We start from the raw sequence: 16,814 nt of genomic DNA on the forward strand, positions 1-16,814 counted from the left end.
GGCAACCAGAATTGCACTCAATATTCTAAGTGTGGCTTAACTAAGGTTCTGTACAACATGACTTGCCAATGTTTATACTCTATGCCCGGACCGATGAAGGCAAGCATGCCGTATGCCTTCTTGACTACCTTATCCACCTGCGTTGCCACTTTCAGTGACCTGTGGACCTGTACGCCCAGATCTCTCTGCCTGTCAATACTCCTAAGGGTTCTGCCATTTACTATATACCTCCCACCTGCATTAGACCTTCCAAAATGCATTACCTCATATTTGTCCGGATTAAACTCCATCTGCCATTTCTCTGCCCAAGTCTCCAACCGATCTATATCCTGCTGTGTCCTCTGACAATCCTCATCATTATCCGCAACTCCACCAACCTTTGTGTCATCCGCAAACTTACTAATCAGACCAGCTCCATTTTCCTCCAAATCATTTATATATACTACAAACAGCAAAAGTCCCAGCACTGATCCCTGCGGAACACCACTAGTCACATCCCTCCATTCAGAAAAACACCCATCCACTGATACCCTCTGTCTTCTATGACCTAGCCAGTTCTGTGTCCACCTTGCCAGCTCACCTCTGATCCCGTGTGACTTCACCTTTTGTACCAGTCTGCCATGCGGGACCTTATCAAAGGCTTTACTAAAGTCCATATAGACAACATCCACTGCCCTTCCTTCATCAATCATCTTTGTCACTTCCTCAAAAAACTCAATCAAATTAGTAAGACACGACCTCCCCTTCACAAAACCATGCTGTCTCTCGCTAATAAGTTTGTTTGTTTCCAAATGGGAGTAAATCCTGTCCCGAATAATCCTCTCTAATAGTTTCCCTACCACTGACGCAAGGCTCACCGGCCTATAATTTCCTGGATTATCCTTGCCACCCTTCTTAAACAAAGGCACAACATTGGCTATTCTCCAGTCCTCTGGGACCTCACCTGTAGCCAATGAGGATGCAAAGATTTCTGTCAAGGCCTCAGCAATTTCTTCCCTTGCATCCCTCAGTATTCTGGGGTTGATCCCATCAGGCCCTGGGGACTTATCTACCTTAATGCTTTGCAAGACACCCAACACATCCTCCTTTTTGATAATGAGATGACTGAGACTATCTGCACTCCCTTCCCTAGGCTCATCATCCACCATCTTCTCTTTGGTGAATACTGATACTGATGAATACTGGAAGCTCAGTCATTGAGTATATTTAAAACAGACAGCAACAGATTTCTAGATAGTAAAGATATCAAGGGATAGGGGGATAGTTTGGGAAAATAGTGTCGAGTTAGAAGATCAGCCATGATCTAGTTGAATGGTGGAGCAGGCTCGAGGGGCTGAAAGGCCTACTCCTGCTCCTATTTCCTATGTTCCTATGTAAGTTAAATAAGCCACTAAGGTTGTTTATAAACCAGTTGTCAATCTACATTGTTTTATGTTTGAATAAAACAAAGCAACTCATGATTTGTATCCCAAATTTCTTGGTTTCTGAGAACTTGTCTCTTGATTTATGAAACAGTGGGGTTGACATTGCTGTGTTGGATCCAAAAAAGATTCTTTTAGATGATTCTAACAGCTTTCCACCTTGGGCCCATTTAAATGTGTTTGCATATATATGTGTTTCCTTGCTAAATAAAAGGGAAGATAACTTTGGGAGACCTCAACTCAGAAGCAGTAACATTCTAAATCTGTGCGGGCAATAAACATTGAATCCACTGGGATGGTGTAGAGCCTCACAAACTCAATGACATTTTCTTTAAAACTTAAAAGGTTAGATTCCATTTGGCTTTATCCCTGGTTGTATTAAGATATCACATGAATCAGAATGTGGACCATTTCATGTCCATAAAATAAAATTGACCAATAAAATATCAAAGCAGAGTAAAAGATTAAACTTTCAAAGGAAAGCCAAACTGGCTTGCTGGAGGTTTAGGCCAGTTCTGAAAGTAATGATATAGAATCTTTAAAGATTCTGTTAGAGAAATTTAAGATTAAAACCCATTCCAATGTAGCAGAATACCTGGTGCTCCTGCTGAATTAGCATTTGATCTGCTTTATTAGTTCATAAACTACCTAAGTTTACAAATGAAATTGGGCTAGCATTTAAAATCTGTAATTTTGAAATATCCTGGAAAATAACTGGAAATTCTAATCCTATAAATCACATGCTTATATGTCAAAGTAAACAGACATATTTTGGCTGCCTTTACCTCCCTCCTCCAGTTTTATTTAAGAATTACATATTTAGCATATTTTCTTCTGAAACTAGAGTCTTGCTGAGATATGCTTTCACAGCCAGTGGAAATACTCAGGAGTTTTGATCAGGCGATCATTCTTCATGAGTTAGTTGGTAGGCATTTTCAATGTGGAGGCTGAACCCATACCTCTGCTGACTCCATCTTCACTGGTATGCGATTCCAGTAGGGCTCACGGGAGAGGAGTGAACAGCTCGGCTGGCTTATCTGTCCCAGTCCAGTGACACTGAGGCCAACTGCAATTCCTTCATTCTTCACCCAACTAGGATTGGCTGATTCAAAACAAATCTGAGATCAAACTTGGGATCCTATTGGTGCAGTTCATGGCTCAGTGACACACCATGTAGGGTAATTATTCAGGGCAGTATCAGAGGGAATGCTCTAATCTTTGATACATCTTGGCTTGAGCACCTTGTGGCAGACATTTATTATTTATTTTCAGCTATGCCATATCATATTCATTCTGCAGCTTTTTCAGTAGCCTTATTAGTCCAATGAATTAGTCCATACCCACATGTAGCAAGACCTTGACAACATTCATAAAAGCAAAATACTATAGATGCTGGAAATCTGAAATAAAAACAAAAAGCGTTGGAAATACTCAGCAGGTCAGGTCTGGCAGCAACTGTGGGGAGAGAAACGCAATTAACATTTCAGGTCCGTGACCTTTCTAATTCTGATGAAAGGTCACAGATCTGAAGCATTAACTCTGTTTCTCTCTTGACAACATTCCACCTTGGATTGATAGTTGGCAACGAACATTTGTGCCATACAACTGCCAAACAATGACCATTCCAACAACTCCTATTGACATTCAATGGCATTGCCATCATCAAATCCCCCACCATCAAATCCTGGGGAGGTTACCATTGACCAGAAACTTAACTGGTCCATCCATATACAGTGGCTACAAGAGCTGGTCAGAGGCTGGGAATTCTGTGGCGAATAACTCACCTCCTGACTCCTCAAAAGTCTTTTTACCATCGACAAGACACAAGTCAGGAGTGTGATGGAATTCTCTACTTGCCTGAATGAGTGGAGCTCCAAAAACACTCAAGAAGCTCAATACCACCCAGAACAAACCAGTCCACTTGATTCACACCCCATTCACAGCTTAAATATTCACTCCCTTCATCACCATCACACCGTGGCTGAAGTGTACACCATCTACAAGATGTGCTCAACAACTTGCCAAGGCTTCTTTAATAACACCTTCCAAACCCGTGACCTCGACCACCTAGAGGAACAAGGACAGCAGACACATGGGAATACCACCACCTGCAAGCTCCCCTGCAAGTAACGCACTCTCCAGACTTGGAAACATATCAGCATTCCTTAGCTGGTTCAAAATTCTGCAACTCCCTCCCTAACAGCACTGTGGGTATACCTACACAACATAGATTGCAGCTGTTCAAGAAGGTGGCTCATCAGCACCTTCTCAAGGGCAATTAGGAATGGTTAATAAATGCTGGCCTTGCCAGTGACGCTCATGTCCCATGAACAGATAAAGAAAAATCAAACTATCAGGCATATCCTGTGGTGGTAAGTTGAATAAATTTGACCTTCTATGTGTCATGTGTGTGGTAGTGTAATATGTTATTGCACTAACAATCAAGAGGCCAGAACGTGAGTTCAAGTTCCACCATACCAGTTTGAGAATTTGAATTTGTTTGAAAAACAAGCCAGCATCAGTAAAAGTGAAGCTGTTGAATTGTGGCAAAAAACCCCACTAATGTCCTTTAGGGAAGGATACCTACTGTATTAACCTTGTCTGTTCTATCTATGACTCCAGTTCACACCATTGTGGTTGACTTTCTTAACTGCCCTCTAAAGTGGCCGAGAAAGCAAGTGAATTGCATCAAACTGCTAGCAGCAGTTCAAGAAGGCAGCTCAGCATCACCTTCTCAAGGGAAATTAGGGGTGGACAATAAATGCTGTTCTTGTCAGCAATGCCCAAATCTAGAGACTGAATTTTAAAAAATCATAAATTAACAGATTATCAGATGAATAGAGACATGTAGGAGCCCTCAGACTACAAGTCTCACTGTAATTCACTCCTTGCCATTCATTAATCATTCACCATCTTCAGCTATGGGAGGCCATGAACTGATTTAATCTTTGGGCACCCCCTTAAATGTGCAATTCCATGATGCTCCCAATAGACATCACCCTTTGTGGTGATTGGTAGTGTTTTGGTCTCCATGTTATGACATTGATAGAAAGGCATGGGAGAAAGTACAAGAAAGATTTACCAGAACGATACCAGAACTGAGAGGTTATACTTGTCAGGAAAGATTGAACAGGCTGCGCCTCTTTCCTCTAGAAAAGCAAAAGCTGAGGAAGGTAGCCTGGTGAGGTCTTTAAAATTCTGAAAAGTTTTCACAGGCTAGACATAAACAAGATGCTCCATTTGCAGGCGAGAGCAGAACTAGGGGTGATATATTACTAATAAATTACAAATAATGCCAATAGGGAATTCAGGAGAAACTCCTTTACCCAGAGAGTGATTAAAATATGGAACTCGCTACCAAAAAGAGCTGTGGACACAAATAGCATAGATTTTATTCTTATTCCTTCTTGGGATGTGGACATTTCTGGCAAAGCCAGAATTTGTTGCCCATACCTAATAGCCCTTGAGAAGGTGGTGGTGAGCTGCCTTCTTGAACCGCTGCCATCAGATTAGAGCAAACATCGCATTTTCATCAAGAGCTAAATAAAAACTTTGCACTTCAGTTTTTGTAACATTTTCTTGAAAGCACGTGAAAAATTGAACCATTTTTGTATAAAATGGGCATCTGCTATTCTGTCACAATGCATATCTAGTTAAAAACCGGCTTCACTCTGAAGAGAATGTTGCAACTAATCTTGTAGCATTTTGTCAGATGCCAGTGGTGATGAGGGAGGTGCGGGTGCGTGGGAACAGAAGTGATTCAATTCAAATACAGACATTGCAGATGGCAAGTACAAGTATGTGTCTGATTGGCAGTTCTTTTTGAATTAAATAGTTACTTAAATTCTTCTTGATCCTGGCCACTGGTTTGAAGGTACCTGACTGGATCACATCAAGTGCTATCAGGTATTACTCTTCTCTGGCAAAACTATCCCAGTTCACAGATCCTCCTGGAGAACAAAATTAACCACCAGCTTGTTTTCTCCGTGACCAACCATCTGCCCCTGCCAGCACCACCCTCACCTCCAAAAATAAGGATCTCAAGGACTTCTTTGTGACTGGAATTGAGACCATCCATTCAGCTGCTTCTCCCCAAGTTTGACCACCAAATAAAATCTCCCCTGTCCTAGCCCGGAATACACATCTTCTAATGCCCATATCCTATCCTGTACCAGATCCCACTCACCTATCAGCCTTGCCTTTGCAATCTACATTGGCTCCTGATCCCCTAATGCCTCCAATTTAAAATTCTCATCCTCATGTTTAAATCACTCACTCCTCCCTACTTCTGCAACCACCTCCAGTCCTAAAACTCTGTTCATCAGTCTCTGGCCTTATATGTAGCATTCATTTCCTTTGCCTTAACTATTGCTGGCTGTGATTTCAGCCCTCTCGGCCCCATACTCTGGAATTTTGTTCCCAAATCACACTCTCTCCACTTCCCTCTTTGCCTTGATACACATATCTTTGACTAAGCTTCTAATCTGCTAATGTCTCCTTCTTAGGACTTTTGTCTGGTTATACCCTGCGAAGCACCTTGCAAAATTTCTTCCATGTTAAGGACAAGGTATAAGTTGTTGTAAATATTAAAATTTATTGACATTGACACCAAAACAGCAAAATCAGCAAATTGATAACAAAGGGAGAGTAACGTTTTTTTTATTCATTCATGGGATGTGGGCATCACTGGCCAGGCCAGCATTTATTGCCCATCCTTAATTGCCCTTGAGAAGGTGGGGGTGAGCCGCCTTCTTGAACTGCTGCAGTCCATTTGGGGCAGGTAGACCCACAGTGCTGTTAGGAAGGGAGTTCCAGGATTTTGACCCAGTGACAGTGAAGGAACGGCGATCTAGTTCCAAATCAGGATGGTGTGTGACTTGGTGGTGGTGCTCCCATGTATTTGCTGCTCTTGTCCTTCTTGTTGGTAGAGGTCACGGGTTTGGAAGGTGCTGTCTAAGGAGCCTAGGTGCATTGCTACAGTGCATCTTGTAGATGGTACACACTGCTGCCACTGTGCGTCGGTGGTGGAGGGAGTGAATGTTTGTAGATGGGGTGCCAATCAAGCTGGCTGCTTTGTCCTGGATGGTGTCGAGCTTCTTGAGTGTTGTTGGAGCTGCACCCATCCAGGCAAGTGGAGAGTATTCCATCACACTCCTGACTTGTGCCTTGTAGATGGTGGACAGGCTTTGGGGAGTCAGGAGGTGAGTTACTCGCCTCAGGATTCCTAGCTTCTGACCTGCTCTTGTAGCCACAGTATTTATATGGCTACTCCAGTTCAGTTTCTGGTCAATGGTAGCACCTAGGATGTTGATAGTTGGGGATTCAGCGATGATAATGCCGTTGAATGTCAAGGGGAGATGGTTAGATTCTCTCTTGTTGGAGATGGTCATTGCCTGGCACTTGTGTGGCGCGAATGTTACTTGCCACTTATCTGCCCAAGCCAGGATATTGTCCAGGTCTTGCTGCATTTTTACACGGACTGCTTCAGTATCTGAGGAGTCACGAATGGTGCTGAACATTGTGCAATCATCAGTGAACATCCCCACTTCTAACCTTATGATTGAAGGAAGGTCATTGATGAAGCAGGTGACGATGGTTGGGCCTAGGATACTACCCTGAGGAACTCCTGCAGTGATGTCCTGGAGCTCAGATGATTGACCTCCAACAACCACAACCATCTTCCTTTGCGCTAGGTATGACTCCAACCAGCGGAGCGTTTTCCCCTGATTCCCATTGACCTCAGTTTTGCTAGGGCTCCTTGATGCCATACTCGGTCAAATGCTGCCTTGATGTCAAGGGCAGTGACTCTCACCTCACCTTTTGAGTTCAGCTCTTTTGTCCATGTTTGAACCAAGGCTGTAATGAGATCAGGAGCTGAGTGGCCCTGGTGGAACCCAAACTGAGCATCACTGAGCAGGTTATTGCTGAGCAAGTGCCGCTTGATGACACTGTTGATGACACCTTCCATCACTTTACTGATGATTGAGAGTAGGCTGATGGGGCGGTAATTGGCCGGGTTGGATTTGTCCTGCTTTTTGTGTACAGGACATACCTGGGCAATTTTCCACATTGCAAGGTAGATGCCATTGTTGTAGCTGTGCTGGAACAGCTTGGCTAGGGGCGCAGCAAGTTCTGGAGCACAGGTTTTCAGTACTGTTGCCGGAATATTGTCAGGGCCCATAGCTTTTGCAGTATCCAGTGCCTTCAGTCGTTTTTTGATATCACGCGGAGTGAATCGAATTGGCTGAAGTCTGACATCTGTGATGCTGGGGACTTCAGGAGGAGGCCGAGTTGGATCATCAACTCGGCACTTCTGGCTGAAGATTGTTGCAAATGCTTCAGCTTTATCTTTCACACTGGTGTGCTGGGCTCCCCCATCATTTGGGATGGGGATATTTGTGGATCCACCTCCTCCAGTTAGTTGTTTAATTGTCCACCACCATTCATGTGGCAGGACTGCAGAGCTTAGATCTGATCCGTTGGTTATGGGATCGCTTAGCTCTGTCTATCGCATGCTGCTTACACAGTTTGGCACGCAGATAGTCCTGTGTTGTTGCTTCTCCAGGTTGGCACCTCATTTTGATGTATGCCTGGTGCTGCTCCTGGCATTCCCTCTTGCACTCTTCATTGAACCATGGTTGGTCTCCTGGCTTGATGGCAATGGTAGAGTGGGGATATGCTGGGCCATGTGGTTACAGATTGTGGTTGAGTACAATTCTGCTGCTGCTGATGGCCCACAGCGCCTCATAGATGCCCAGTTTTGCATTACTAGATCTGTTCGAAATCTATCCCATATAGCACGGTGATAGTGCCACACAACACGATGGACGGTATCCTCAATGTGAAGGCAGGATATCGTCTCCACAAGGACTGTGCAGTGGTCACTCCTACCACTACAGTCATGGACAGAAGCATCTGCGGCAGGCAGATTGGTGAGGACGAGGTCGAGTATGTTTTTCCCTCGTGTTGGTTCCCCCACCACCTGCCGCAGACCCAGTCTAGCAGCTATGTCCTTTAGGACTCAGCCAGCTCAGTCAGTAGTGGTGCTACCGAGCCACTCTTGGTAATGGACATTGAAGTCCCCCACCCAGAGTACATTTTGTGCCCTTGCCACCCTCAGTTCTTCCTCTCAGTGGTGTTCAACATGGTGGAGTACTGAGTCATCAGCTGAGGGAGGGTGGTAGGTGGTCATTAGTAGGAGGTTACCTTGCCCATGTTTTACCTGATGCCATGAGACGTCATGGGGTCCGGAGTCGATGTTGAGGACTCCCAGGGCAACTCCCTCCCTACTGTATACCACTGTGCCACCACCTCTGGTGGGTCTGTCCTGCTGGTGGGACAAGACATACCCGGGGATCGTGATGGCAGTGTCTGGGACATTGTCTGTAAGGTATGATTCTGTGAGTATGACTATGTCAGGTTGTTGCTTGACTAGTCCGTGGGACAGCTCTCCCAACTTTGTAACAAGCCCCCAGATGTTAGTAAGGAGGACTTTGCGGGGTCGACAGGGCTGGGTTTGCCGTTGCCGTTTCTTGTGCCTCGGTCGATGGTTTATAGGGACAATTTTCCAGTGATATTTGTGCTCAGGTGCCAGGCAGACAAAGCCCACTGAAAGCATCAGGAGCCTGCCTATAGTTGCATCATCATACAGATATAAGAAAATTCATTCCAATTGGCCTTTTATAGGTCTGTTGTGAGTATATAGCTAAATTAGTAAAGAGAAAGACTTGCATTTATATTGCGCCTTTCACAATTTTTGGATGTCCACTTTACAGCTAATGAAATACTTTTGGAGTGTAGTCACTGTTGTATCGTAGGAAATGTCGTAACACTACTTCATATAACCTGATTTCACCAATGAATGTAATTTGTTTGCAAAGGTTGTTGCAAGTCATGTGTGAGGAAAAACATGGCTAGAATTATGCATCTGTTCAGTTCTCAGTGATATGGATCTGTGGGACACAATCAGAAGAAAGTACTTAATTTGAGTCAATTTGCATCGTTAAAGAGGAACTGGATCAATACCTGTTGAGAAAGGGCTGACAGGGGCAGGGAGGGGGCCTATAGGGCTATTAATACATCTGTTAAATTCACGTGGGAAGGGATAGGAAGAGAAGATAGAGTTGTTGAATGGGTGGAGTAGAGGGCATCTTGTAATTAAGATGGAATATGGAATAGAAGACTTGATGACCAGATGGACTTTCCTAGTTCCAAGATTTCTTTTGTTTCTGTGATTCATTAATTATTTTATATTAGAATTTGAAATCTTTGTCTCCTTGTTTTGAAATGCTACCTTGTACCATTCTACTCAAGTTAATGCTGCCTCTCTGTATGATGGGGTGAACCCCGGACCAAACTGAAAATCCATTTTGGAGTTCAGAACTGTTAGCAATTTAAACAAAAACAACACTCTGAAACATCACAGCAGTTGGTGGACCTGTAGCTACTGAGTGTAGCTGCCTTATGACTCATGTGATACCTTGGTAACCTTGTTGTGAGTGGGTACCTATTCATCCTCCTGTTCTGGAGTCTGTCAACAATTCCTTGAGTGCAGTGAGAATATAAATCTGCAGTCTTTTCTTGTCTGGGGTTGGACCTGCTATTATTCGGGGCTTGTCTTTTGCAAATATCCACATATTGAGCCATTGACATCCAGCCGATCACAAATGCTCATCTATGACTCTAATACTATTCCTGCACTTGTCCCCTCAGCAAAATTTTTTAAAACAGTGTGCCACTTAAAAAAATAAAGGCACAGGTTTAAAATGAACCTATATTGAACAGATCCTGGTCCTTTTGAGCCTACTTTCATTGGTGCTGTTTCTGTTTCTTTTCTTATAAATTCTGCTTTATTTAAATAGTCACTATGTGGTCAAAGTAAAACAACTCAGCTCCTGTGTTTGTCTTCTTCACTTATTTTCTTTCCCCTCCTGCCTTTTCCTGAAGGGCTGTTGCACAATTCCAAAGACATCAAACACTCCCCAACACCTCAACCAAGTGGCGATCATTAGTTATGAACCTTGAACGTCAGGAGGCAGCATCACAATGAAGACTAATCCTGCTCTCATTCAACATCAACTTCTATCAGGCTAACTATTAAGAATCAGAACTCAGGTGAATTTCATTTCCCTCCCCGGCCCCACTGTGCCCCCTCCAAAAAGAAAACAGTGGTAGTGAAACCAATTGATGGGACTTCCAAGTTGAGTTCAAGTAATTCAGCAGAGATTGGAGGCCTTCCTTGTCCGTAGTCACTGGATAAACTCAAGCCAGCTGTGGAATAATGTCTTGTATGAAGAAATAAAATCTATAAACATATTTTGTTGCAGTTTTAAATAGCCAGAGACTGTTGAATCTGTAATGCTCTATATCTTTCAGTCGATACACTTCATTTAGTTTAAAACGTCATCTTCTTTTCAATAATGCCTCCTCTCTACCAGCAGCTGTGATGGAGCACACATGGGTAGTACACCATCAGCGTTACTAAGGGAGAGGCTTCCCAGCTTGTCTGCCAGCGTCTGGTCTTTTGCATTGCATAATGACAGCTGTGTTTATGATGATTGATTTTTAAAAGCTTCTTTCAAAGATGATGGAAATCAGTTTTCTAAATTGTACTTAGATGGAGACTGTGAAGGTACATCAGACACCTGTGCAATGTTATAAAATATTGAAACAAATGGCAGTAAATCAATGGTAATGGGTAGGCTTGATTTATGCTCAATGTTTACAGAATTCAGCCCTTTCTTAGCCCATTACGTTTTTTACACAGAATATTCATTAATAAATAGTAAAGTTTAAAAATTTACCATAGCTACATCTCTCACTCTGTTCACAATTACTTCAGGAACACATATCTTAACTTCAGTACGACAGCATCCTTTCATTTAAATATGTTCATTTGTTTATTTCTGAATACTGATTTTGAGAAGTGTCATTTTTTCAGCCTATATTTTAAAGAAAATGTTCAAATTTGTAATTCTAGTGCAAGAAAAATGTGGATAAACCCTTTGTTTCTTAACCCTTTGACACCATCAGTCTTTTGTTTCCAAGAATGCTGTTTGAAGCTTGGTATAAATGCTTAATTTATTAAAAATGCTAAATCTGAAAAAATGCCATTTGAGATATCCCCAACACATTATTTTCAGAAATGTGTGAAATAAATTGGAATGAATTCCAAAAACAGTTCTGTCGTAAGCCAAGGTTTAATAATAAATGGTCGAGATTTGAATGCTGTGTCTGTATCTGTTAGGACAACGACAAGCATTTTAATGAACTCATGGCACGAAGCACACATACTGGTGAGACCACAGCTGATAAATTTGATGTAGAATTTCAGCTTCAAAAAGATTGGCAGGAAACAAGACTGCTAGGTCACAGGTCCATTACCCAATGGTCAGAGAGCAGTGCATGCATTTAACAGGCAACCATCTGAAATGATTATCTGTCACTACCCCTTATTAACACTTACTATAAAACTAACTATTGCCAATCAGCAGAGACCAGATAAATGTATTTGGCCTTTGGAACTGTGAATCAAAGCTACAAATATCGGCCAAGATGGAGTGGAACACCAATCTCACACATGCACGTTTCTTCATCACAAGGTTGAAAACTTTGCATTCAGTTCAGAATGACACTGCACAATGTTCATGCTTCTCCATGCAGCTGCCATTTTATTCGAATGACAAGTTTATCTGAATTGGACTGGAGTCCAAAATGCCCAAATTGAAATAATCCTAGATAATCCTTCCTGAACTATTTAAGCTTCAATACACAAATACACATACTGTTCACACTTCTCTTAAATCATTTGCATACAGAAATATTTTCAAAGTGCCGAATTTTAAAATCCATTCTTATACTTACGTTCCTTTTAAAATCCAAGAATGCACACTACAGGCAGCCTTTCCCTTGTCAACTTGCTGAAACATTTTTCATAAACATTGCTCTGTGTTACGACCAGGTGAGAAAGAGGTCTAGGGTTCCCTTTCAGCCTTCACTTGGTCTTACCGTAGCAGGGTTTAATTTTAAAGACACCATGTTTTTAGCTCCCCCTTGGTGAATCCTTGTTCACCATTTTCCAATTATAAGGCGAAGAAACCAACGCAAACAGGCTTTAGGTTTAAAGAAGAAAAGTTGAAATTTATTAAACTTAAACTCTAAATCGGTTAATGCCTACTGATATATGACATGCCCACGCTAGCAAATACACACGTGCAAATAGAGACAGAAAAGAGCAGAAGAAAAAATAAAGTGGAAAAGTCTGAGGCAATATTTGAAGAGTTGCTGTTACAGTTCTTTCAGCTCACTGTAGAGTCCTTGATTGTAGGTAGATCTTACTTTTCGTTAGGGCACAGTTCTTAAACCTTGTTGGCTAGAGGAGACTTTTCCCTTTTGGGGTTATGTGTCTTCAGTGGATTCAGAGGCTTGTGAGAAAGAGATGGGAGCGGACAGGCGAGATCTTCTCAGTCCAGGAGCAAACAGGCACTCTGCCTTAAACTCTCTGTGGGGCCAGTTCAAAAGAAAATCCTGGAACAGCCAGGTAGTTATGCGACCAGCTGGTCTAACCAGTCCTGGCCCTTGTGGATTGTATCCTCCTTAGCAGGCCCTGGAATGCACTTCCTCATCTTCAATGTCTGTTAGTATGTAAATACTTTTTTTCAAACACAGCTGATCTGTTTAACAAGTCATTTCCTCGCTCCAACAACAGTTAAAAATCAATGTTCATGACAAAATTGATGTGACTCGTTCTTGGCAGGTGGGTTCCTAGCATGACACTCTGAATGACATTTGTTGGCCTGACTGAGACAATAATGACATGACTACTATTGCTGCTGTGTGCTTTGCAACTTTTAGTAATTGTACCAAAGCCATTGGTGGCTTGAATTTATAATTCAAATTCAGGATTACTTTTTTTGGTTTCATTAAAAGCAAATATAGCAGCATTTCTCAATGGCACTATAAGACTAAATGTAAATAGAACTTTGCAATAGATAGGTTGTTATGAATATTATTCACATCAAATGCAACAATCTATGAACAGGTCATACCATGAAAATCAGGCCTGTGTGTTTGGCCTGAATCTCCATCAACTGTGAGATGTATCAAGAAAATTGTTGGTGAGCATTCATTCTCTGAAGAGAAAGCAGGTATCGTTTTATGGAAGTGGAGGCAAAAACCCTCAGCCATTCACAGATTGATTTGGAAACATTATGTACCATTAATGCATCGGTGTGCTTTGTAACCACTCAACATTGTGATTGTAGAAAATACCCTGACTTGTTGTGTTCCCTCTCTGGCCTCCTTAAACTTCAGCTCATCCAAAACTCTGTTGCACATATCCTATGTTATACGAAGTCCCACTCACCCATCATTCCTGGCCTCACTGACTTTCACTTGTTTACAGTCCCCCAGCACCTCTAACATAAAAGTCTCAACATGAAGTTTAAAACCCTTCATGGCATTTCTCCTTCCCTATCTCTGCACCCACCAACAACCCTATATCTCTCCCAGAACCTTCTGTTCTTCTGACTCTGGCCTTCCCTGCATCCCTTCATTCCACCATTGGCAGCTTCACTATCAGCTATCTAGGGCCTTCACACTGGTATTTCCACCTTAAACCTCTCTGCCTCCCCACCTCCCTCTCCTCCTTTAAGACTCTCCTTTAAACCCACCTCTTTCACCAGGTTTTGATCACCCCTTCTAATATCTCCATCTTTGGCTTGGTGATTGAGGTGATCAGTGGCAGAATGGGGAGTCGTGCTCAAAAGTTGCACAAGAAAGTACCTCTGAGTAGAAGTACTGTTCAACTTGGACATAGGCAGATTGCTAGGGCAGAGCAGAAGGACCTCAATTCAGTGTGGAGCCTACACTTTGAGAATACACTGGACTTGAGAATGCATTTTATGCAAAAACTTAATAATGAACATTCTGTTCTCCAGCATTGGCATTCACCAGTTTACTAAACAACATATTTATAATTCATAAGTAAGCCTCTTTTGCGAGTGCTCTTTTATCGAGTGAGATATAAGGACAACAATGCGATGGTAACTCTCATTAAAATGAGATACATTTCATGTATGAATCTACTTTATTGCCATAGTTTGTGTACTTTAACAGCTATATAAGAGTCCAATCTAAATGTGCTTATGTTGGCCCTCAGAGTCAGCAAAAACAAATGATTTAACAGCCATATATAAGTAACTAAAAGGGTAAAACTTCAATTCTGATAAAAAAAATCTACATTATATTGAAAGAGTGTTCAGTAATCACTGACTTGGCATTTAATATGCTTAAGCACATATATAGCAAAGCATCAACACAGCTGCTCCATGAGTCGTGCTTTGGACTAAACAGCACATTGCAGCTGTCGATCTCTCCAATCAAAACAGAATTGACACCCCTCCATCTCAATTGCAATTCGCATAAATATCTTTTGCCTCTTGTTTCCTTCACAAATCATTACAAAATTCCATCTGTCATCCACTGGATTTTATTAATTGTGCATAAGAGGATACACAAGCATCTGCGCCTGTAGAGGGTTTGATGCTAGTTTCCTTTCACAATTAACCACCGCGAAATTGCCAGAATAATTCATCATTCCAAAGTGTGCACTGATGAAAAAACTTTTTTCCTCCTCCCCACACAAACTCTTAAATTTGGTGGACTTACTCAAGCTTTAGTTAAATGCACAGCTAAAACAAATCCCCCTGCAAATATCCACATTTGGAATAGTTTATAATATCTCATTATATAACAACAGACGCTTAAAGATGTACTGTCATTATGGAAGCTGGGCTTGCACTCCATTAATTGTTGTACATCAACATATTGCCCAATCTGCTAGATAGTCCTTTGAGGGTCGTGTTGCCGAGTTACAACCAGCCCGAATGGGACAGACTTGATGGACCAGCTGATCTTTTTCTGCCTTTTTTATCTGTTCATATAGAATAAACCTCAGCCATTTTTGGATTGCATTGTTGGTACTGAGAGAAATTGTCCTGTTCCGAGACATTGCTCAGCACCAAATCATCCCTGGAAAACTGACAGTTGTCCTTTCAATAGGAAATGCATTTCCTTATATAGGAACAGAAGTAGGCCATTCAGCCCCTCAATTCTGTTGCACCATTAAGTTAGATGATGGATAATTTGTATCTTAACTCCATCCACCCACCTTGGTTCTGTAACTCTTAATACTCTTGCTAACAAAAATCTATCAAAGTTTTGAAAGTTTCAATTGAAGCAGGTTTGGAGGACAGAGTCCCAGATTTCCACAACCCTTTGTGTGAAGAACTACGTCTTGACACCACCCCTGAATGGCCTAACTCTAATTTAAAGGTTATGTGACCTTGCTTAGGTATCTTCCACCAGAGGAAATAATTTCTATCTACTATTTTAATCATTTAAATGCCTCAATTAGTTTACCCCTTACTCTTCTATACTAAAGGGAGTACTAGCCTAGTTTATACAATCTTTCCTCATAAATTAACCTCTTTTAACATTGATATCATTCTGTGCTGCACCCCATTCAAGGTCAATATGTCCTTCCTGAGGTGTGGTGCACAGAACTAAAGGTAATACTTTAAGTGGGATCTGAAAAAGAGTTCTATGCAGCTGTGACATTACTTCTACTCCTTTGTATTACAACCTTCTTGGAATAAATGACAATTTGCAGGGCTGCAGAGAAAGGACAGGGAAGTGGGATTGGCTGAGTTGCTCTTGCAAAGAACCAGCATCGGCATGATGGGCCAAATGGCCTATCTTTCTGTGCTATGATCATTCTATGATTCTTTGATTCCTTTTTAATTTTTGTTCTACATGTCCAGTAGCTTTTTTGTGATTTCTGCATTGGGGTTCTAAATTTTTCTGCTCCTCCACAGTTCTTAGCCTCCCACCATTTAGAAAATACGCTGATCTATCTTACTTAGGTCCAAAGTGGATGACCTCACATTTGCCCAATTGAACACTGTTTGCCACAGTTCTGCCCATTCACTTAATCTTTCAATGTCCCTTTTCAACTTTCTGCTTCCATCTACACGATTTACTCTGCCACCTAACTGGGTGTCATCAGCAAACTTGGATACACAGCTCTCTATTCCTTCATCTAAGTCATTAACAAATATAGTGCAAATCTTAAACCTCAATACAGAACCCTGGGGATGCCAAGGCTGGGATTGTACAGGACCCAGTGGGAAAAGGAAGGCGGAACTTGAAGCAGGTAGCAAAGGCCTTCCCACTCTGACTCGCGTTCCTGCCGGCAGGCGGGGTGGCCAACCACTGAACAGCTGGAGGCAGGCATTGAGGTGGGAGCCATGTTGTCACCTGATGTGGAAGGAAGTGCTGATGCCATGTTTAAAGAGGTGTCAGCACCTGAACCCCGAAACAAATGCCCTTTGC

This window comes from Heterodontus francisci, chromosome 32, assembly GCF_036365525.1.
Source record: "Heterodontus francisci isolate sHetFra1 chromosome 32, sHetFra1.hap1, whole genome shotgun sequence".
Taxonomy (NCBI): domain Eukaryota; kingdom Metazoa; phylum Chordata; class Chondrichthyes; order Heterodontiformes; family Heterodontidae; genus Heterodontus; species Heterodontus francisci.